Below are 24,426 nucleotides of genomic sequence, written 5' to 3'. Positions count from 1 at the left end.
TTGTTTTGCTATTTATTTATTTATTTATTTATTCATTTATTTATTTTTTCTCACTATATTAGTCTGCTTGGGCTGCCATAGCAAAGTACCACGGACTGGGTGGCTTAAACAACAGAAACTTGTTTTCTCACAGTCCTGAAGTCCAAGAACAAAGTGGCAGCAGGGTTGGTTTCTGGTGAGGACTCTCTTCCGAACTTGCCATGGCTGCCTTCTCACTGTGTCTTCATGTGGATTTTTCCTTGTGTGTGTATACTTCTCGTGTGCTTTCCCTTTCCTATAGGATAGCAGTCCTGTTGGATCAGGGCCTCACCCTTATGACTGCATTTAACCTTATTTACTTCCTTAAAGGCCCTGCCTCTAAATCCTGTCATACTGGGGATTAGGGCTTCAATACTTAGATTTTGGGGGAGACACAGCTCAGTCCATAGCACTGCCCAATGGGCAAAGCTTGGCCAACCTCCATGTCTGTGGGGCTTCTCTTTCCTGCGAGGGCCTGGTCTTCTAGAGAAGCCCCAGCCCTCCCTGTTCCTGGTTGTCCCCATCCTTCCTCCTCTCAGGGGAGGAGGCCAGACCTTCTCCTTGGACTCAGTGCTTGACCAGCTACTCCCTCCACAAGGTGCAGGCAGGAGGAGTTGAGTGTTAGTAGCTCAGCCCAAGATGTCTCCCGGGGTTGGCTCTCACTGATCCATGCCAGGGGAGCCGATCAAGCACCTGGAAGTCTCTAAGGGCAGCTCCGTCCTCTGGCCCTGCTCTCCTCTTTTTATCTCCCTGCAGTGGATGCAGTCTGAGGGCCCTGGTGGTGCATTTGCACCAAGGAGAGAGAGGCCACTTTTGCCTGACACATATATCTTCTGTCCTCCCTTGTCTAGGGTTAGGAACTGTCAGAGTGTGGCTCAACTGAGAAACAACTTTCTGAGTAGAGGTGGGGAAAGATGGGCTGAGAGGCTTCTGAGGTCGTGTGTTCACCATCACTGAGGCATTGTGATGTGTTAGGTGGGTCTGAACCCTCTGGCTTCAGAGAGAGTGCCTATGGGGCACCAGGTAATCTGAGACTGCAGCTCAGAGATTACTCCACCAAAGGGTCAGGTAGGTGTGAGCCCTCCATTCAGAGAGAACTCTTGGCATTTTTTACCTTCTTTTATTTCATTCTTATTTAATAATCATTCTTATTTCATTAACTTGTATTTTAACTTAATGTATTTTTTCCTCTGTTAAAATTGTTTTTTGTTTACTTTGGAGTTCTTCTTAAATTGAATGTTACTTCAGTACAATATTTTAATTTATTTTCAGTATATTTTAAAGCCAATGCATTTGAGGCTATAAATGCTCCTTAGAGTACTTTTTGGCCATATCTTATAGGTTTCGATAAATAATGTTCTCAATTACATTTCCTTTTAAAGAGCCTTTTTACCTTTGATTTCTTTTAAAATCTAAATATTATTTTGAAGTTGTTTTATATTTTTAAATGTTAACCTTATTTTGGGGAGAGAGGCTATTCCTTTCTTCTTCGTTTCTGGGTTATTCTACATATGGAGTTGTTATAATTTTTCCTCTTTCAAAATTAAAATTTTATTGGGAGCAAAGTACAGTAGTCCTCACTCATATGCAGTGTGGCTTTCCATAGTTTTAGTTACCCCAGTGAACAGGTGTTCAAAAATACTAAATGGAAACTCCCAGAAATAAAGAGTTCATAAATTTTAAATTGCATGCCTTCTGAGTAATACGATGAAATCTGGTGCCATCTTGCTGTGTCTCACTGGGGAGGTGAGTCATCTCTTTGTGCAGGTATCCACACTGCCTATGCTACCTGTCTGTTGGTCACTCACTCATTGTTCGGATGATAAGATCGACAGATCACAAGAAGGGTGAGTACAGTACAGTAAGATATTTTGAGAGACCACATTCACATAACTTTCATGAGTATATTGTTATAATTATTCTGCTTTACTATTATTGTTAATCTCTTACTGTGCCAAATTTGTACATTAAACTTTATCATAGGTGTGTATGTACAGGAAAAAGCAGTATATAGGGTTTGGTGCTATCCAAGATTTCAGGCATGTGCTGGGGGTCTTAGAAAAAATCTCCTGGGGATAAGGAGGGGGTACTGTACACAGTGGAATTTTATAAAATTTTTATTTATTATTTATTGTTTTTGGTAGAAACAACGTCTCCATATCTTTGTCTGTTTTCTATTTCTAGCTATACAATCAAGTTTGTTAGTTTTATTATTTACACCCTTGGTCTTTTGTGCTCTTGCTTCTTTCAATTTCTGACATGTTTGTTAAAATCCCATCCAGTTTTTGGAGGGAGATAAATACTTGCACATCTCTTTTGGGTTCTTAGTCCACTGGGAGCACAGCTGGATGAGTCCTAAGAACAGAGGTGGCTTTATTATGGAAAAGTAGTCTTGTGCTTAAGGGAAACATAGAATTTCCTTTTCCTTTTCCTTCTTCCCCGAATTGGAGATTCTTGGTCCTGCAGACTGGATGACTAAGGTGCTCAACCAGCCAAAGCCTGGGAGTGAGGAGCATGAGAAGAGCACCAGCTTGGCCTCCCAGAGGCAGCAATGTGCCCAGCCCTGCAATGACAAAGCGCAGGCAGGTCCTGGAAGCTGCAGGAGAAAGTAGATCATGCCCTCCCTGCTCACCTTTTAATGTGGGGAACTCAGTAATGTGGTCATGAGAATCCAATAGAAGTCACCTTCCCTGTGTTTCCTGGGTCAGAGAATTCCCTTCTGGATAGAGACCTGCACGTGAGGGAGTCTCCAGCCAATGGCTGGAGTGGCATGCTTACCTCTCTAGAAATGTGAGAAGCAGGGGATTACAGGCCTCTGTGACAACTGTGATACTGTTGTCTATCTTAATTTCAATCCTGTTTGTGTTTGTGTGTAAGATTTTTGTGTTAACAATACATTTAAGTTGACATAATTTGCCTTTCGAAGGGAAAATTTAGCCCAGTAATAGTTATTATAATCAGTGATATATTTGGAATTGTTTATACAATCGCTCTAATTTTTTGACTTCTATTTAATAGACTTTATACCAAGAAAGAAGCAGTATAATTGTTAAGGGTAGGGGTTTGCATTCAAATTCTGGTTCTTAAAGTTGCTAGAAAGGCCATCATAAGAAAACCACTTAACCTTTCTGCATCTAAGGTTTTTTGTCTTTAAGATGCATAACTCATAGGATAGTGAAAGAATTCTTTGATATTTATAAAGTGTTCAGAATAGTACATGGCACCAAGTAAATGCACCATCAGCTATTACTGTTTACTTTCTTCCCAAATTTTTCCATTTATTAAATTCCCATTGGTTCTTTTTTCTGATTGGTTTGATTTGAAATTTATACCTCTACTAAGGCTGTCCTCAGAGTTTTAATTAATATATATTTGTTTTATATTAAATGAGTTTTTTGTTTAATTAAAAATAACTTCAAGGCACTGAGATTTATGGTTAAAGTTGCTTTGAATACTATTGAAAACATAAACAAAAACTAGTAGAGAAAAGAGAGGCAGAAAATGAACATCTTAAATGAAACAACAATTTGCCACAACTTCAAAGCAGAAATGATGTAAAACATTCACTAAATACCATGTCTTTGGACCAACATGAAATGAATGAGTATCATCCATGCCCAGAGACCACATACACCTCCTGGGACCACAGTAAGTACCCCAAACCTCCCAATTGTTGCTGTGACCACCCAGAAGTTGCTTTCAATGAACCCCAGACTAGACATGGTCTAATCCTTGGATGGTTTAATGATGGAACCACTTGGCCACAGGTGACCCCACTCATCTGTACAGACACTTTAACATCTGTGAAATCCTGCATGAGGTCAAGGCTACTTTGTGTCCGTTGTTGATGCATTTGCTAGTACAATCCTAGTGCTCCACTTTACTGACTTCCTTTATGTGATGAAAGAAAAACCACCACATTGCCTCCCTTTCTGAGAGTTCACTGAGGCAGAAATAGCCCCAGTTGAGATGTGTTTGTAAGGAATAAATTTAATGCACTGTCTCAGCAGGAAGCATTTTCTTGGTGCCACTTTCCTAGGTGGGGTTTCTTCTTGCAGACTGTGGCTTGAAGTTCCAGAGCAGAGATGTACATTACTGTCTACTGCTGAAGTGAACTGCTGCCCCTCTGGAGTCTGGATATCATCAGAATGAAAAAGGTTCAGCATTTTTTTTCAGGAGCAGTAAATCACACCCTTTGTGAGGTGTACATTCAGTCTGCTTGCCTCTCTTTCTTCTAGAAGTGATGAAGCAGAGTGATACCTTTGTCTTAACTCCTGTCGGTGTGGGGAGAGGTGTCTGGGCTGCCAGGACCCTCCCTCCAGGCCCATAGGCCTGCTGGTTCCTGACTGGATTCCAAATGCACATGTGTTCAGAGCTGCACCTTGCCTCCAGCATCCGTCGCATCCCCTCACACCCTCTCTAGAGCACACAGTCCCTTCACAATGCCTCATATCCATGGTTCAAAGCATTGGAGTCTTCTCTGCTTGGCTTCTCCAGGAGTAAGGAAGCATTATCAGATGGGTAGGGCCCTGCAGAGCTTTGTCTTTTTGCACACTCTCCCATCCCAGGTGACATGCTTGGAGCCACCATGCACGTCATTAGGAGGGACTTCCCATGATCTTGGGAGGCCCAGGAATAGTTATGAAATTGTGTTAACTATAGAGACAAAACTAACAGATATATATTAGCAGTGATTAACATATAACATTTATTTGGCATTCAAAAGTTAATTGTACAAATATGAGAGAGTGAATGTTTTGGAGTTTGCGGGTTTCTTGCAGCTTCAGTGGGAGCAATGACGTCACACATTGCTAACAAGGCCATGATGGGATGCATTAATGCAAAAATGGGGTGTTGATCAGAGGAGGTGATGGCCCTATTGTCCTCTGTGCTGGCTAGTTTGTCTGGAACTTTGTAGTCTCATTGTCCATCGCATTATAGAAAGAACCTTGAAAGTGAGTATATGAGACAGTGATAACATGTTGAGGGATCTAGAAACCATGCTGTTTGAAGACGAGTGGAAGAACTGTTTAATCCCACAGCGCTGTCTAAAAAAAGACTGGAGGAAAACGGTTACTGTCTCCAGATGTTTAAAGGACTGCAACAAGGCAGAGAAAACAAACTGATTCTGTGTAATCACCATAGGGTAGGACTTTGATCTGTAGGTGGATGTTGCTGGGGGCAGATTTTATTTCATTCCAAAGAGTAGCTTTTGAACAGCCCTGGGGGCAGCCCTGTGGGTAAGTGCTTACCGTGTTGCCCCAGATGCCCAAGCCAAGGCTGGCTTCCCTTCTTCTGGAGCTTGGGTGGATAAATGTGGGGTGTCCTGCCTCTGAGTGTAGGGGCTCTGCAGCTGTAGGAGGAGGCAGTGGCATGGCTCCCACGTCTGCAAGGCTTGGACGGGAAGGGCGACCTGGACCAGCTGTACTCCTGGAGGGCGCAGGCCTGCCAGCTGCCACAGGGGATGTTTTTCCAGCTTTGGGGCTCAAGCTGATGAACTAGGCCTGGGGTTTCACCTGCAACCTCTCCTGCACTCCTGACATCTGAAGAGAAGGCCCCAACCCTGAGACTCAGACAGTCTGTCCGCACCCTGAGGACGAGGCGGAGGACGAGCCGTCTTGGCTTGAGGATGAAAGATGGGGTGGAGCTAGGGGTTGGGCTAGGCGCTCTCCTTCCTGGGGGTCTTTTCTGTTTGTGAAGCCCATTCCCATGAACGGGTGCTATCCTCAGCGTGGTAGGACGCAGCTCTAGTGTTTATAGTCCAGTTGAGTCATTTCCCTAGCCCATCCAGCAGGAGGCACTTGGGCTGGTGCATTGGGCCGGTGTGTTGGGCTGGCCTGGTCCACCTTGACCACTGGGGGCTCTGCAGTCACCTGCTAGGCTGGTTGGTGGCACCCAGCAGGGTTCAGGGGCCTACTCATCACACACGTGCCTGTCATGTAAGCTTTCAGCAGTGAATCCCTCCCACGCCCTGTCATACAGATACTGCTTTTTATAGGAAAAGGAGAAGCAGAAGGAAAAGAAAACGGTGATGAATTTACTAATGAAAAAATCAAGTTCCGAGGGAATCCTGAAGTTAGTTTTCATTCTTTTCAATTAATATACACCTTTATTTTGTCTGCATTTTTAAATTTCGATTTTATATAATTTTATACTTTACGAAAAAGGTGAAAAAAAGCATGAAAAATTCCCATATACTTTTCGGTCCGGATTTCCTAGATGTCAATTTCTCAGGCCATCTGAGTACAGGGAACAACATCAGGAAATTAACATTGATAGAACATTCGTCTAATTCATAGACTTTATGCAGATTTTACCAATTGTCCCATGAATGGCCCTTTCCTGATCCAGGATCCAACCCAAGTTTACATGATGAATTTAGTGGTCATGCTCCTTAGCCTTTAATCTGGGAGAGTCTTACCTACATCTTTGGCAAGTTCATTTCTACAGAAGGAGAACTTATCCATTCAAGAAATGCCAAGTGTTTACTAAACCGTGTCTGTAGCCTGCTAGGAATGAACATCACATTGAAAAGTACCGACACCATCGCTGCCATTGGCGGGCACTCCACCTAGTGTTGAACACAGACAAGAAAACTAGCAGTATTCACAGAGAATGACAATTACTCTATGGGGGTGAGAAGGGAGCATATAGGTTGAGCAGGTGGACATCTAATCCATATAGGCTGGGAGGGCAAACACCTAATCCAATTTGGAAAGAGGCAAGAATGGATACTTAGAAGAGGCAATATTGGAGTTGAGATCTTTGGGATGAATAAGAGTTATTCAAGCTGGGAGAAAGATTTTGCTGGCATGAGATCATGCAGGTGGTGGCAATGACATTAGTGAAAGCCCAGTGGCATGGGACCTCTTCTCTGGTCACTAAACTAATGTGCATTCTAGAGACTAAACATGAGATATAAGACAGAGGAAGCAGAAGCTACAGGTTTTGGAGATTGGTAGGAGGGAGAGGGTGAAGCATAGGGTGATGGAGAGGTGATGATGGAGAGGGTAGTAGAGAGGATGATGGAGATGGTTGTGGAAGGATGGTGGAGAGGGTGGTGGAAAGGGTGATGGAGAGGGTGTTGGAGAGGATGATGGAGAGGGTGGTGGAGAGGGCAATGGAGAGGGTGGTGGAGAGGGTGATAGAGAGGGTGGTGGAGTGGGGAGGGTGGGTGAGGGGCACAGTGAGAAATGAAGCCCAGGCTTTGGCACTGAGTGGGAGCTGGTGTCATTCTCTAAGGCAGAAGACACATGGGAGGAACAGTTTTGAGGATGCGTTTGCACTGAAGTGTTTGGGTAATTTGAGTAAAGTTAGAGTATGAAGCTGAGGTTCTCTTGATCCCCATCCCGCAGCTTATGCCATGTTCTCAACTCTTTTCAACCCAGCAAATCTTCATGGAGAAACTGCTAGGTGTAAAATGCAGACAGGTACTCCTAAGATGCAGGCTGAGTGCCATGGTCCCTGCCCCGGGAGCAGCCAGGGCCACCCACTATGGGCAGACCACATAATAAAGGTTGTCCAAGGAGACCCAAGCCTGGTCAGTGATGGCTCAGGGGGGCATCACAGATGGGGAACTGTCCCACCATGCAGAGTGGTGTGCTGACAGTGATGGAGCAGATGGCCAAGCCAGAACCGGCACTTGGCTGGGATTCCAAATGCCAGGGAGTGGTGGATGCATATCCATTCCTCTGACCTGTTAGAGAAGGGCTGGGAGGAGCTCCTTCTAAATGGAAGCCACTGTGATAGCTTCCATTCTCCCATTTCTCTGTGGGGGAAGTGGGGGCTCTGAGAGGGTAAGCGACTTGCTCAAAGCCACACAGGTAGTAAGTGCAGAGCCAGGACTTTGACAGAGATCTAACACTAAAGCGCCTGTTTCTTTCCCTGTTCTATGCCCCCGATATCAAATGAAAACTCAGGTCTAGTCTGGGAAACTGTTGAAATCCACGGATGAGGTGAGAGAATGTCTGGATGGAAGTTGCAACCTTGGAGTTGTCATTGGCACCAGAAAAAGCCCTGTCCATCGTCAGGAAAAGCCCTTCCCTACAAGACCCCCAAGAAGAAATAGGAAGATGAGGCCTAATTCCAGGGAATGGGATTAAGGCCTGGCAGGGAGGGCAGTTACGCCAGCCCTGGCCTGGTGGCAGGACTGACCTCGGGTGAACAGAATGTAGCCAGGACAGTCAATGGCACCAAGAAACGTCAGGCCGGATCTGGCGAGAGGCTTGGCCCTGATGCATCTTCCTTTTCCCCGATTCTGGATCTTTTTCTTGATTGACTGGGAAGCTGCTGGCGAGGCTCCAGCTGGGGCCTCAGTTCTAGGGCATGGTGTTGATGTTTATAGAGGCCGTCTCTTCCCTTCTGATCCCTGCTCACCCTGTTTGCAGGCCTGCTTTACTTGGACTGGCTGGGTTGGAAGCACTTAAGAAGAGGGGCTCTCAGCTGGATTCTTCCTCAGAGAGTCAGAAGTCTGCTCTGCCCCTCAGTTCACCAGGCTCTCAGCAGCTCAGCTGGTGGGGGAAGTCCAGGCAGCCAGGGGCAGTGTGGCTTTCCTGAATCCTCCAGGATGGGGCGGTAAGAGCAGAGGACAGAGTGCAGGACTTGGAATGTGAGACCTGGGGCAAGTGACGGGCCCTGTTGCTCATCTGCTAGGATTAGAACTGAGGAGTTGGCTGCAATCAGGGAGTGTTAATTGATCTTGAAGGTCATCTGCCCAACCTATCAGCACTCTGTCTCCTCTCCACTCCTCTGGAGGCCCCAGAGGTCCCAGCTGAGCAAACCCACAGTCCACAGATTGGTACGAAATCTGCACTCATAGCCTGATTTGAGACATGAGAGGTGGGAATGACGGCCAGTCTATAGAGGGACATAATCCAGGCTGGGTCAGGGCGTGTACACTCCTGCTGTCGGAGAGCCTGGGAATCCAGCCCCAGCAAGCTTGCAGCCACAGAGAAGGAACACAGACAAGAAGCAAACCACTTCCCAGACATCCATGGACTACCATGGTCCATTCCAAATGGCTGGGCAGCACCTCTGAAGAATGAGTCTGGGGTCCCACACTTATGACCCAAGGGCGGAAGTGAGCCAAGTGAAGATTCTTTGTGCTAAAATTTGCTTTGTGCCTGGGGAAAAGAACCTTGGGCTTCCCGGATCCCATTGTATCATGTGGCCTTGGCAGCTCTGGGAGATATTTTCTCGATTAAGCACACCAACAGCTGCTGATTTTGGCTAAGGTTTTCTTGCTCACTTCTTGGGAGAAAAGATGCTCAGCTGTCTAAAAGAGCTACCAGTGGAAATCAAAAGCAAAAACACAGAACAGATGGGCCTGCAGGATGAAACCCTGAGGGGGATGTGGGTTCCCATCCTCAGAGAAAGCTGCAAACCTCTGGCGGTTACAGTGTTCTCTTCTCCTCATGCCCAGGCTTGGCCTAGTGTGCTCACCTCCCTGCTGCAGGGCTGTGTGGATGTGTCTCAGGGCCTCTTCCACTCGGCGTTTGAGGACATGAGACGTAGGGGGACCGAGGATTTCTATGAGGGGACAGTGAGCGAGGAAGCAAGGACAGGAACATTTCTTGGATCAAAGTATTTCACCCAACATCACATTACCAATTCTAATAAATGATTCCTTCCTTTCTGTGTCTATTTCTCCATTAATAAGTTCTGATTGGAGACAACCAAAATAACAGTTAACACTTGTGTTATTGTTTGCTAGTGCCAGGCACTCGTGTACAGATTTGCAAGAGCACACTTAATCCTCCCGTTACTCTTGAGCTATATTCACTTTGCTAGGAAAGTTGAAGCTCAGAGAATAATAATTTATCCAAAGTCGTAGAGTTAGTAATTGGCATTACTGGTTTGTCTACCACCAAAAATCACTTAAATTCCAGGATAGACTGCCTTTCTGGGCAGACTGATGCCATAGGTTATAACTAATTGTGAAGACAGAGACTTGTTTTTCATTCATTTAATACATATAAATATTAGTAGAAGCATGTATGTATACACACAAACACACACACACACACACACACACACACAGAGCAAACCTTACCCAGCAGAAATATATGTTCAATTCCCCTCTCAGTCAAAGAAACAAAAGCAAAGATGGCCATACAATCAAGAATCTCCAAACACTGGCAGGAAATCAACGTCATTAAAAGAACATGTTGAATACATTAAAATTTCAAATTACATGAAGAAGATATCGCAATAGTAAAAGAAGTTCAGAAAATCAAGAAATTATTAAGAATAAGTGTAGTTAATATTAACATGTATAACATCACAGAAATGGATTGGAGTAGTATTTTATATATAAATTAAAGCAAAAACTTTGAGATCTGAAGGGAAAAAAGATAAATGAAATAAAAATAGTGGATTAAGGAACAGAATAAACATAGCTGAAAACTAAATTTGTAAACTGGGAAATGATAACAAAGAATTGTTGTAAAATGTATCCCCAAAGGACAAAGAAATAGAAAATATTAAAGAAACATTGTGAGACAAAGTGGATTTATCAGAGAGTTCCAAATTCCGTCTAAAAGGACTTGAAAAAGATAAAGAAATGAGAATTGAAGGGAGAAAATAAATAACAGAAGACTTTTTTCTTTTTTCATAAATGAAGACATGAATCCTCAAATAGAAATAGCTCACTGGGTGTTAAATAGGATAACTGTAACAGACAAACCATAAGCACACCGTGTGGTGACATTTCAGAGAACCAAGAATGAAAAAGAAGTTCTAAGAGCTAACGAAGCAAACGAAAAATACTACAGGTTGTCTATAAAGGAATGCATACCAGATTGGAACCAGAGTTCTTAAAAGCAAGAAATTTCTGAAAGCAATAGATCAGTATCTTTAAAATTTTGTAATGTGTAATTTTGAGCTAGAATTCTAATCCAAGCCCCCAAAATTACAAGGTTAAAAATAGTTGTTTTGAGCAACTTTGAGCCCTTTTTTTTTAAGGACCTGAAGTTTACTAATCATAAGCCATATTATCAGAAATTTCTGGCAAATCTATTCAAGCAAACTAAAACAAAAATATCAATAGTTAAACTGAGGAAGACTTGGGATGTTGGAAGTAGTGGTTAGCTAAATAAACAGTTAATTATTGATGCTAAAAAAGTATTGATTTTTAAGATAATTGTGATAAAACCTGGAATACATAATCGCCAATTATTTCATAACAGAATGGAGTCTCAAATATTCTTCTCCATGAACACTGAATGTTTTTGATAAAGAAAAACAATTAGTTTTAGTGACTCCTTTTTCTCAAGCTGTTTGTTCTGACAAAAAGACCAATTTTGTATTTGAAACTCAGAGCAGGCTGCTTTCCTTCAGTCACGATCTTGCCTTTTATCTCAACTGAGATGCTAAAAACAAATTCAATAAGAAAACAAGAAAGATCTCTCAGAAATTAAAAAAAAAAAAAGATTTTGATTTAAAAACATTAGGCCAGGCGTGGCGACTCACGTCAGTAATCCCAGCACTTTGGGAGGCGGAGGCAGGTGGATCACTTGAGGTCAGGAGCTTGAAACCAGCCTGGCCAACATGATCAAACCCCGTTTGTACTAAAAATACAAAAACTAGCCAGGCTTGGTGGTGTGCACCTGTAATCCCAGCTACTTGGGAGGCTGAGGCAGGAGAATCTCTTGAACCAGGGAGGTGGAGGTTGCAGTGAGCTGAGATCATGCCACTGCACTCCAGCCTGGGCAACAGATCGAGACTAAACATACAAAGGAGTGGTAGGTAAAGAGGTAAAAAACACAGAATGCAGAAAAAAGGCATAGTAGTCATTAATGGAAAATAGCTAGATGTAAAATTAGAGGCCGGGCCTGGTGGCTCACACCTGTAATCCCAGCACTTTGGGAGGCTGAGGTGGGCAGATCATGAGGTCTGGAGTTTAAGACCAGCCTGACCAACATGGTGAAACCCCGTCTCCACTAAAAAATACATAAAATAGCTGAGTGTGGTGGCATGCTCCTGTAATCCCAGCTACTCAGGAGGCTGAGGCAGGAGAATTGCTTGAACCTGGGAGGCAGAGGTTGCAACAAGCCAAGATCTCACCACTGCACTCCAGCCTGGGCGACAGAGAGAGACTCCATCTGGAAAAAAAAAAAAGAAAAAAGAAAAAAGAAAAAAAAATAATTAGAGATTCAACTCAGAAGAACAGTATCTAACTAAGAAGTGTTCCAGAGAACAGAGAAAACTATCAGAAGGAAATTATTGGAAAAATAATACTGGACAAACGCCCAGAACCAGTGGGCTTGAGATTTCAGATTGAAAAACCTCTGTGTATGCAGTATCATAAATTCACATAAATGAACAAAAAAAAACTCTACCAGTGATATCATTGTGAAATTTCAGAAACAAAGACATGATACTAAAACTGAGAAAGGTGAGAGAGAAAAAGAGAAAATAAATACAGCTAACATGCACAGGATTAGGATGAGAGGTGCTGACTTGATAGCAATGCTGGAAGTTGGAGAGCAGTGGAAAGCAATGCTTCTACAAGCTTGGGAAAATACAGATATTTTCAGACAAGCAAAGATTCAAACCACAATAAATTCCTGCATAACAGAGGGTAAATCCTTTCACCTTACAGGTCTTTTCTTTTTTTCCTTTGCTAGGAAAGGATAACCATGCTGTCCCACCTACTTCACAGAGTTTTAGAATTAACTGGACCCATATCAAGTGTCAGTGTAGTACAGAATCTGCTTTGTGGGAATCTGGAGAAGTCATCAGTTTAAAGAGGTGGAAGGGAATGATGCCTGGGCCCTTGTTCAGTTAGAGAAAATCCACCTTGGAAACCATTTTCTGAGCACTTCCTTTGTGATTTTTCTTTACATGTTGTGAGTTTCTTGTCCTTAAGTAACTCATTTTACTTTGGAAAACAGATATGTGTTTGGAACATCGCACAGACTGTGTATGCCACCTACTTCCTCTCTTCAGCTGATGAAATTGTTCAGTGGGGACAAAACTCGTGTGCATGTAATTCTCATGTACCAAAGCAGCCAGAGGGTGTGTTCAAGCCATGTAAAGTTAAGAGCCAAACAGAGTAGAAAACATAATTTTTCAACCCAAGAAAAGAGTTCCCAACAAGTTATTAAAACAAAGAAGAAGAGCAAAAAAGAATACTAAAGGCATGAAACCAGGTGAAGAATAACTAGGAAGATGAGGAACCAGGGAGAGAAGAGGGATATCAAGTATAGGAGGAATGCAGGATGGTTGTTCAGGATAAATGTTCAAGCCAGGTGCTCTTGCCAGGGGCACATGTCTATGCAGTGCAATGCATGCATGATCTTTCTTATGTAAAGGCTGAAGCGTATAAATACAGTCTGCTATCTTTGAGTAAGGCATTCATCTCCATGATATTTGAACAATTCGGTCACTTTATTCAATTAGAGAAGAGATCAGAAATATATTTGTAAGAGACTAGTGTGCAGACCAGTGTGGAGCTGGCCCAGAGAGGCAGAATGGACAGGTGAAACCAAAGCTCAGGAGAGCTGGCTGAGTGCAGAAAGGGTAAGAGTTATGAAAGATGGAGCCAGGACAACATATTCCAGCATGTGGAGCCTCTGTGTTCAGTGCAGGTGCATATCTGGCATGATCCAGGTGTACCCTTGTAGGAGAGGACACTTGCAAAGAGCCCCATAAGGTAACCTCACTGAGGAAAGAATACGAAGACCATAGGGTGGGCTTCAAAGATAATCATGGTAAGACTTTAAGGGATGGGAAACTTGATCAGGAAGAAAATATAAAGAGTCCTGGGATAGTTCAGCCTGGAGGAAAAGACTAAGGAAAAGTTTACTACAGACAATGAGATACAGGAATTTCACACAAGATGGCTGCTACCCTTCTATGAAGGGAAATGGATCTATGTTAATAGCAAAAAGCAATTCAATTATTTATTCTTAAAAACTTGACAAAATAAATTTAACAGATTGTATTTGAGCAAAGAATGATTCATGAATTAGGCAGCATTCAGAACCAGAAGAGGTTCAGAGAGCTCCACTCTACATGAGCAGTGAGCATTTATAGACAGAACCTGGAAGTAAAGCACAGAAATAGTTTGATTAGTTAGCCATTGCCTTATTAGGGCATGGCCTTATCAGTTGGCTGCCTGTGGTTGGCTGAAGCTTGACTGCTTGACTGCTTATGATTGGCTGATATCTGACTATTTGTTACAACAAGCTTAAAAATTATACTACTAAATTAGGTTTCAGTTTGTTTATATGCTAAGTTGCAATTTGTTATGTAGGAACTCAAAGTATGGAGATAGCCTTGGGTCAAATTTAACACTGTACATATAGAAAAGTTATATATATATAAAACACATATGTTTTATATATATAAAATATATGATTTACATATAACACATATCATGCTATATATGTAACATATGTACTATGTAACATATATACTTATATATAAGATAGTAAAGATTTTAAGTCTATATCAAATATGAATGGGTATTGTGGTATAAAACATAAACTTGTAGTTTTCCAGCAAATAAAGTTGGATATGATTATGATGAGTGATATCAGATATATGAGCAGATAAGCACAGATTATTGTTTCTTTATTTTTTATTGAGGTGAAATTCACATAACATGAAATTAAACCATTTTAAATCGAACAATTCAGTGGCATTTAGTACATTCACAGTGTTGTGCAACCATCATTGCTATCTAGTTCCAAAACATTTTCATTACTTCCAAAGGAGACCCTGTATTCATCACTTCCTCTCCTGTCTTTTAACTTGAGAATTGTATTGATTTGCATTTAATATAATTCTTAATAGTATATGCATTATCTCAGGTCCTATTTGCTTGCTTTACAACACTTACAACAATGTGCAATTACTTCACTGTCATTGATTTCTTATATTGGCCATGCCTGTCTCCCCACTGGGCTGTAAGCTCCCTGAGGACAAGGGCCTTCCAAGTCTTGTTCACTGATAGACCCCCAAAAAACTCACATGGTTCTTTCCTCAGGAAATTGATTTGAGTGAACTAATGCGAAAGGACTCAGTAAACTGTATATCGATGTGAACGAAATGAGAGGTATTTATTATGGAATGGTTAGAGAGCAGATGCCAAGGAAGCTGGTGATTGTATGATGCTGATTTCAAGAAAGTGTGAATGACAAATGTGCTACCTGGGTCCCTATTCCCACAGCGAGTGTCATGGGCAAGGTGAGGAGTCCAGCAGGATGGTCGCTGTGTGGTTTCTCAGCTGGAGCGCAGCAGGAGCAAGCGTGGAAATATCCTTGTTTTCTCTTCTCCCCTCCCCTCCCCAAGTGCAAATGGAACCTATGAAATATGGCTTGATTTTGAGGCTTCTAATTCTTCATTGCACTCCCAGACCCTTCTTTTATCTCTGGTGGCAGCCCTGAGAATAAATCTCTTGGTCACACTCTTCAATCAGGTTCTCCCAGACAAAAGGTTAGGCTGCAAGGATGATAGGAACCAGACTTCAAATGGGTTTCCAGGAGCTGAGGGAAGGAAAGGCTTTTCCTACAGTTTCTCCAGCCAAGGGATTAAGAAAAGGATGGGGTCATAGGGCAACAGCAGTAGAAGGTGGCATTCCAAGACTTTCTCCAGGACTCCACCTAAGGTCAGTTTTTCGTCACTCATACCTGTTTGTCTTTTGACTGGCCACCATCAATGTAGAGTTAAGAACCAGGAGGCAAGAACATGCTCCCCAAGTCACAGTCTGCCTCCCACATACTGCAGTTTGATTACAGCATCCTGCCTTTCCACAGGAGGAAAGTGGTGTTGTTCTCCAGAACCAGGTGTGAATTGTGATCAGACCTGGAATTGGCTATGTAAAAAGCTTAAGAGAGAGATTCCATGTCCTGCAACAGTGCCCACAATTCAAATCTGTATTCAAAATAAAACTAAAAGCAGAGAAAATCCACAGCAGACCTACCACTCTCCAGGCAGATAGTGCCCTCTCCACACTCTGCAGCCATCACCTGCCTCTGCTGGACGCTGCCCAGAGAGAGACCTGCTGCTGCAGAGCAGCTCTGTGTCAGCCACTGTGGCCTTAGAGAGAGCTGCAGGAAACGGGACTTCTCACATGCTCTCCACGGTGGAACCACAGGTCAGCAGCTGAATGGAGCCTCTACCCTCTGGATGCCTTTCTTGTCACTCACTTAGTATTCTTTTTTTTCTCATTCTAGTACTTTATCTGCTGGAAACTTTCAAATGTATTACTAATGTCCTTCCAGACTCCACATGGGAATTTTCGTGATATCTTGGCTATATTTACACAAAGATTAGCTTGTAGGAAACACAAAATAAGTATGCATAAATAAATGAGTGGCTCAGCACACCAGAATTGTGTGTCCAGCTCCATCATTGACTGTTCCATCAAAGAGATTGCTCAAATTCCTTTTATGAGGAGAATGACAACACTTGACTGCATATTCAGACTCTTCTGAGGCTCCTCAAATATACATACTCATTGAATAGAGCAAGGCCTGAATCCTGGTTTAAAAATGCACTAATGGAATTTTAAGGCCTTCCTAAGGTAGTAGACTAGAAAGAAATTCAGTTTTCCCCATATTTACTGCTTCAGTTTATGCCGAGCAATTCAGTGAGTGTATTAAGCCATTTTGCACAGCTGTAAGGAACTATGTGAGGCTGAGTAATTGATAAATAAAAGAGGTTTAATTGGCTTATGGTTCTGAAGATAGCAAAAGAAGTGTGGTGCTGGCACCTGCTTCTGGTGAGGCCTCGGAAGCTTCCACTCATTGTGGAAGGTGAAGGGGGAGCAGGCATCTCACATGGTGAGAGTGGGAGCAAGAGAGAGAGGGAAGAGGTGCCACACACTTAAACAACAAGAGTTTGTGAGAATTCACTTATTATCAAGAGGACAGCACCAAGGCCTTCATGAGGGATCTGTCCCATGACCCAAACACCTCCCACTAGGTCCTACCTCCAACATTGGATATTACATTTCAACATGAGATTTGAAGGGGACAAACATCCAAACTCTATAACTCCTCCCCTGGCCACTTAAATCTCATGTTCTTCTCACATTGCAAAATACAATCCCCCCCCACCCCCGCCAACTCTTCTGTCTTAACTCATTCCAGCATCAAGTTAAAAGTACTAAGTCTCATCTGAAGCTCATCACTAGGCAGTGCCCCAGTGGGGACTTGGCATGTGGACTCCAACCCCACATTTCCCTTCAGCATTGCCCTAGTAGAGGTTCTCTGTGGGGGCTCTGCCCTGCAGCAGGCTTCTACCTGGGCACCCAGGCTTTCTCATATAGCCCTTAATATCTAGGTAGAAGCTGCCAAGCCTCCTTCATTCTTGCATTATGTGCACCTTCAGGTTTAATGCCACATAAGCCACCAAGGCATATGGGTTGCACCCTCTGGAGTGGTGGCCTGAGCTATACCTGGGGACTTTTGAGCTGCAGCTGGAGCTGGAGCAGGCAGGATGCAGGGAGCAGTATCCCAAGCCTGTGGAGGGCAGTGGTGTCCCAGGTCTGGCTCCTGAAACCATTGTTTTCCTCCTAGGCTTCTGGGCCTGTAATGGGGAGTACTGCCTTCAAGATCTCTGAAATGACTTTGAGGTCTTTTCCCCATTGTCTTGGATATTAGCACTTGGCTCTGTTGTAGTCATGCTAATCTCTCTAGCAAGTGGTTTCTCTGCAGCCTGGTTAAATTCTCTGCTACATGGCCAGGCTGCAAATTTTCTAAACTTTTATGCTCTGCTTCCCTCTTAAACATAAATTCCAACTTTAAGTCATTCCTTTGTTCCCTTATCTGATTATAGGTTGTTGGAAGCAGCCAGGTCACTTCTTGAACACTTTGCTGCTTAGCAATTTCTTCTGCCAAACACCCTAAGTCATCACTCTTAAGATCGGGCTTCCATAGATCCTTAGGACATGAATACAATGCAACCAAATTATTTGGTAGAGTGTAACATGGGTGACCTTTGTTCCAGTTCCCAATAAATTCCTCATTTCCACCTGATACCTTATCAGCCTAGCCTTCACTATCCATATTTCTATCAGTATTTTGGTCACAACCATTTAATTAGTCTCTAAGAAGTTCCAAACTTTCCCTTATCTTCTTGTCTTCCTCTGAGCCCTCCGAGCTCTTCCCACCTCTGTCGGTTACCTAGTTCTAAAGTTGCTTCCACATTTTCAGGTATCTTTATAGCAGTGCCCTACTCCCCAGTACCAGTTTTCTGTATTAGGTCATTTTTGCATTGCTACAAAGAAATACCTGAGGCTGGGCAATTTATAAAGAAAAGAAGAAGTTTAATTGGCTCATAGTTCTACAGAGAGTACAGGCAGTGTGGTGCTGGCATCTGCTTTTGGTGAGGGCCTCAGGAAGCTTACAATCATGGTGGAAGGTGAATGGGGGAGCAGGCATGTCACATGGTGACAGTGGGAGCAAGAGAACAGGGGGAGGTGCCACACAATTTTAATTGGCTTATGATTCTGAAGATAGTACAAGAAGTGCAGTGCTGACAACTGCTTCTGTTGAGGCCTCAGAAGCTTCCACTCACGGTGGAAACAACCAGGTCTTGTGAGAACTCACTCACTATCATGAGAACAGCACCAAGCCATTCATGAGGGATCAGCCCCCATGACCCAAACACCTTCCATTAGGCCCCACCTCCAACACTGGGGATCACATTTCGACATGAGATTTGGAAGCGATGAACATCCAAAGCATATCAGTGAGTGAATATAGGTGGAAGAGAAAGAAACAAATATTCATTCTTAAGTTACAGAAACAAACTTTTGTTCACCTTGTTTTCATCGACTTCTTTTGGATTACAATCTAATGAGTTACATTTATTTGTTTTAGTTTAAAATACCCATATTTATTTATATGGTAAATACTGGTCTCTACTGAATGTCATTGATATTTGTCTTTTAGTCTATCAAACTTACCTAAGAAATTCATATGTGTCTTTTCTATAACTTGCATTGAAAGATGTTAACTTAGTGGTCATTAATACATAATTTCCCAAATGTGCAAAAGCTTAGGTAAATGGTTAATATAATGTTTGAGCATTAAGTGTGGGTACATGGATATTCAGGGTGCTCTCCTGGATTTAACCCAGATGTGTTTCTATGGATTTATACTAATAAATCTGCTACCTGTGAATCTTTAAGTAACCATTTTCAAATCTTCCAGCTCTTGGAGAAGGGAACTATCTTTTATTTTTCTAACTCATTGTTTTTCTAGCTGTGTTTCAGTTGCTGTGTTCTTTCAAGGTTCAGCTGCTTTTGGCTTTTTAGGTTGTTGAATTTTTCGTCTATCTCAGGATTTCCAGATGTTAACTGAGAGTCAGTTGCTTTTGGCTTTTTAGGTTCTTGAATTTTTCGTCTATCTCAGGATTTCCAGATGTTAACTGAGACACTGTATTTCAGGGTGTGCTCTGCGGGACAGGGGTTGGTGTCAAATCTGGACTCTTGTCACTTCTTACTTCCTGCTTTGTAGCTTTCTTAGCTTCATATTTCCTTTGATTTTTGAGGGCTGCTTTTGTTAATGGTTTATCATTTCCTGGTTGTGATTTCTTATTCTGGGGTGATTTCTCTTCATGCAGCTTGGAATTGGTGATTGGTTTATTTCTTAAAGCTGGGAGTCTATCAGTCATTGCAAATTTAGGTTCCTAGTTGGGTACTTCACTTGGAACTGCTTGATAGGTTACTGCTTTTGCTGGAAATAGTTCATCCAGAAATGGCTGCCAAGAAACCTGCCGTATTTCTACATTTGGTGACACATCTTACTCATGCAGGATAGGGCTGGTGTAATGTCAAAGCTTGTATCCATTATTAACACACAACTTGGGAGCATGTGTGATAGTAAAAGGTGCTCCCATCTAGGTACCTAGCAAAATATGTATGATCAGAGGCTACTTGTTTGGAAATAAGTTTGTAGCTTTTAATATCCCACACTCATGTTTGTTCCTCAGATTTCCAAATCCAGTTAGTATTAATATATGGCCACAAGGGCCAAATAGGCTGCCTTAGAGCACTAGTTCCACGGTCAAACACAAGATCACATTTCAAGTTGAAAATCATAGCTTTGGCAGGCATAAAACCATAAATAGCATAAAACTCAGTAGAACCAGAATTCCAAATTATATCACAAATGGGGCTAAGTTTTGGTAATTGAACAAATGACAGCACTTTCTCAATTTGTTGCAGTGCAATGCAGCCTTTGTTCCCCATAGCAGGAAGTTCTTCTCCTGTCAACATCTGTTCTCACTATTACAAGCCAGCAGTGGCTTTTTCATTCCACAGCGTTGTAACCTCATCGGCTTAGATGCTGTTGGCTAAAGCTGCATGAGGTCCAAAAAAGTTGGGATACGAGTATAATACAACAAATGAAAGTACACCCTTACTCCCTGAAACATAGACAGCCCCCTTGTGTGATTGGAGTCCAAGTGATAACCCACAATTAATTTTTTGCAAAGACAATTTACTTACAATTTTATAAAATCGTCATTTACAAAGAAGTGAACTTTGTTGTTAACATTTTGGACACAAAACAGTTTCATCATCTGACCAGATGGATACCAATTTGCATTTTTTCCTTGATGAAAGACTTCAAGCACACCCCACTCTCACATGATGGAGTTGCAGGGTGAGTCTCCCAGGAATGCCACGTGTAGGGAAGTGCAAAGGCTGCTGTATTACCAGGACATGGGTTTTTGGTAAGAATTCAAGGCAAAGGGCCTTTCGAGGTGGAAGAAGTGTAGTAAACCCATGTTAGTGACACTGATAATATTTATAATTTTTTTCCTTTGCCCCAGCAAATGAAGGTCCAACTGTTGCTAAAATTATAGACTTTATAATTTTCCTGAGATTTCCTTGGAAACACTATGCTTTCTGCAAAACATGGTGGTGCATTCACCACACAGAGTCCTTCTGATCCTCAGCTGGGTTCACATACCGACTGTGGGAACTTAGAAGCATCATTATCTCTGAGTCTGTAGCCACATCTTCCAGGAGTGGCATGGACAGCCCCACCTTCTGCTGGAAAACAGTTACTTTTCTTTCCAATCCCTCTTCTTGTCATGAACTATTATACTGCTGCTGGGTCTCTTACTTGACTAACTTAGGGGAGGTCTGTATATGTGTCCTCCACTCCCTGCTGGAAAGTAATGGGAAATGTGTGAATTCTCCAGGCACACAGCCTTTGCTCCTGCAGTTTCTCTTTGGCCATATGAATAAGCCCGCGATGAATCCTCAGCAGTAGGATTTTGGATTGCAGTTGGTGCTCTCTGTCACCACTTTATTGATGTCGGCTGCAGAAACCTCCACCCGGTCTTCAGTGGGGTCCAAATGAACCAGAGAGGGAGGAAGGAAATAAACTGTGGTCCCTTCATAGGCTCCTATCAATTCACACTCAGCACCAAGGCCATCTGGCACCTGACCCACATTCCACAACTGTGTCATCCACAGAAGCTGAGCTCTGGCAGGGCAGGGACTGACATCCCTCCTTCCCCGCCTTGCAGCCTGATTCTTCTGGTATCCTCATCTCAGAAAGGGTCACCACCATCCTTTACTTGCTCAATCCAATAACCTAAGCAATTGGCTCAAATCTCTTTCACTCCCTTTCCACAAAGAGTTCACAGTCAGATCCAAACACACCTCATATTTCACCATGCATGGCTGCTCTTACTGCCACGGCTGTGTCACAGCGATACTTCCTCCCCACCTCCCCTCCTCCGTGGCCTCTGCAGTGCTCTCTCTGCTTGCTTTCCCTTTCTCACTTTACTCACTGCATAACAGCAGCATGATCCTCCAAGAAGTAATTCCATCCATCTCCCTGTTCAAGGCCCTAGAACACCACTCATGGCACCTACAGTAGCTCCCTACACCTGCCATTCCCCACACACCTGTCACTCCTGCCTCCCAGCCTCAGGCTGAGCACCCTTCCCCTGCTGGATCCCCAGCCAGGCCTCCTCTGTTGAGCACAGGCCTCTCTGACCTGGGAGCTCTGCATTGTCCCCTAGGTGCCCTAGGCGTGAAAGCCTTGTCCTGGGTCCTTATGTGATGGCTTCCTTCTTAACCTTCAGATGCTACTTTCTGAAGTAGCCTCTCCCAGGTCATATCTACCTCATTTCCCTGTTACTACCTTGCCTGGTCATGTGTTGACTGGCCCATTGTCTGTCTTCCCAGGCAGAATGCTGGCTCAGTGAGGGGAAGGGAGGAGAGAGGTCTTTCTCACCATTGCTCCTCAGCCCTAGCATGGAGCCTGGCACATAGTAGGTGCCCAATACATGTTTGTTAAATGAATTAATTAGATCCTTTCCTTAGCCTTCTGTCCAGTGTGGTCAGGAAATAGCTATTGAATGAAAAATAAATAGATGAATGGATCAATAATGGTGTAATTCTGTTGTAAATCCTGCTACAAATGCCCCTGACATGCAAGGCAGCTCTTGGGTGTGAAAGCATCTCTTCTCCATTTTTTCCTCCCAGTCATGTTCATGCAGCGGTATTGTTTATAACCAGATTTCCTTTTATCTTTTGCAGGACAAGAATTCATCTTGTGTGGGTGGAAAAGATCATGACTCTGGAATTCTAAAATATCTCCCAGATTAATTTTTTTCACCAAGGAAGCACCTGTGGATGTGGGGCCCTAAATGAGAAAGTTCTGATTTTACACATCTATGATTTGGATGGAAACAAAAGTGAATCTCTGACCTTCTGGTCACCTCTCTGACTAGCTCTCCCATTCCTGTACATTTACTCCAGGGGGAAAGTGCAGAGGAAGCGGGCCATGCCAGGAAGGGCACAGCCATTGGAGAATCTGAATTAGTGGATTTCAAGCAAAATTAGAAACTGGGGCTAGGACCACCTGGAAGCTCCTGTGGTTTTCCAGAGCTGACACAAGTGGCAATGAAAATGGCCTGAAGAAGAGGCAAAGGGACTTGCTACAACAGCCACTGGCACCTGCCTCTGGGCTTGCCTTTTGTCTCCCCTTCCTTGCTCTTTAAACCTGGCTATCCTTACCCTCCCTTGGAGAACACTCCTCCCAAGACTGACTGTAAAGTAAGGCTGCCCCTGCAGTCCCCAAAGATGAGCCTGGCTGAGAAACAAGGAATACTCCCCCAGCTTTCCAGACTCCCCTCTCCCCACTGCTGGTGAAGCTCATGGCTGGTGAAATCTTGGCATGTTTAACCTCTCCATACAAGTAACTCATTGATTGTAGATTTTGGAAGCATCTGAAAATACAAGATAGTGTTAAAGTATGCATGTGTGTGTTTGAAAGAACAGATGGGAAAATCCCTTTCCCATAGCTATTAATAACCCTTTCCAGGCACTAAAAGAACAACAGCCATAACTCTCACCCATCCAAAAAGTGCTGAGCACAGCACTTTCTTACTTTACACACCTCCTCCCTCCTAATTGCTCACTGGTTGAGTTTCTGATCTGATAACTCTATTTAAAAATTGAGTTTTATGGGAATTTCATCCTTGTCTGAGCTCTTTCTTTTGGCCAAGCTCTTCACCTCTGTGGCTGTCTCTCCTACCGTGTGAAACTGGGCCAGGGTGGCACCTACTCCCAGAGGTGCTGCAGCCCCAAATAGGGGCATGATCCTCATGTGGCTAGGGCCACTCAGTGCAGTTCCAGAAGACCCTAACTCCCGCAGAAGAATCGCCATGTGGGCCAAGTCCTGCATCTTCTGGCACTTGAGGTCCCTTCATCTTGTCTCCTGCCACTTGATAGAGGCCTGGTGTTAAATGAGCACTCTGCGAATGCTTGTGGAATGAGCATTTTCACCTCTCGCCTCTGCTCCCTCTGCTACCAAAGTTCTCAAAATTCTTGGGTCACATCGTGGCCTTTCCTGGGTTTGAGTCTTTGAACAAGAACAAGCTGTTCTGTCTGCCCATCTTGCCTTAAGAGTACCCATTTTCCAGTTTCCTGATGTTGAGTCCATGTGTGTTTACCTTTGAAAGGAACAAACTGAAAATCTGCAAAAGGGTTGAAAAGTGGAAAATGGTGGCATAAATAGTCTGAGACATAAAGGAAATTTTTGATGAAAGGAAGTCAATGGCATTGGAACCAGTGGTTTCCAGGATTCAGCACTGAGATGGGATAGAAATGGATGGGCTTCCCCAGAGAGTGTGAACCACCCCAGCTTGGAATAGCAGGGCTGGGAGCACTGAAGCCAGGGTAGGAAGCAGGTTGGAGGGAAGGATTTGGAGGACCACACTAACACCCTGCCCAAGCTTCACGTGGCTCAGCCTGCAAGCTAGGGAAAAGGAAGATGTGCCTGTAGGCTCTGAGCACCAGTGGGCAGAAGCACAGTGTGTCTCAGCTGGCGCAGAGCTGCACAATACACCCAGGAAACACCAACCCCAATTACTCGGCCTTGTAGTGAACCCCTAATTCTTCTGGCAGCTGAGGCAGGATGAGCTAAG

At 43.4% G+C, this 24,426-nt stretch overlaps 1 long non-coding RNA gene and 1 pseudogene across 1 annotated transcript; one reads left to right on the top strand and one right to left on the bottom strand.

Annotated features, from left to right (window-relative positions):
* The first annotated feature begins 995 nt into the window (after window positions 1-995).
* On the top strand, window positions 996-23,253 carry LOC134762038 (uncharacterized). Its single transcript, XR_010141509.1, has 2 exons — window positions 996-1,086; window positions 22,535-23,253. It is a non-coding gene; the product is annotated as an uncharacterized LOC134762038 (long non-coding RNA).
* LOC103891627 (eukaryotic translation initiation factor 2A-like) lies at window positions 19,382-21,557 on the bottom strand (annotated as a pseudogene).
* Window positions 23,254-24,426: the final 1,173 nt, after the last annotated feature.

Source organism: Pongo abelii, chromosome 8 (assembly GCF_028885655.2).
Source record: "Pongo abelii isolate AG06213 chromosome 8, NHGRI_mPonAbe1-v2.0_pri, whole genome shotgun sequence".
In the NCBI taxonomy this organism is placed as follows: domain Eukaryota; kingdom Metazoa; phylum Chordata; class Mammalia; order Primates; family Hominidae; genus Pongo; species Pongo abelii.
The sequence above is the reverse complement of the archived record's forward strand: the minus strand, read 5'-3'. Positions and strand labels throughout refer to the sequence as shown.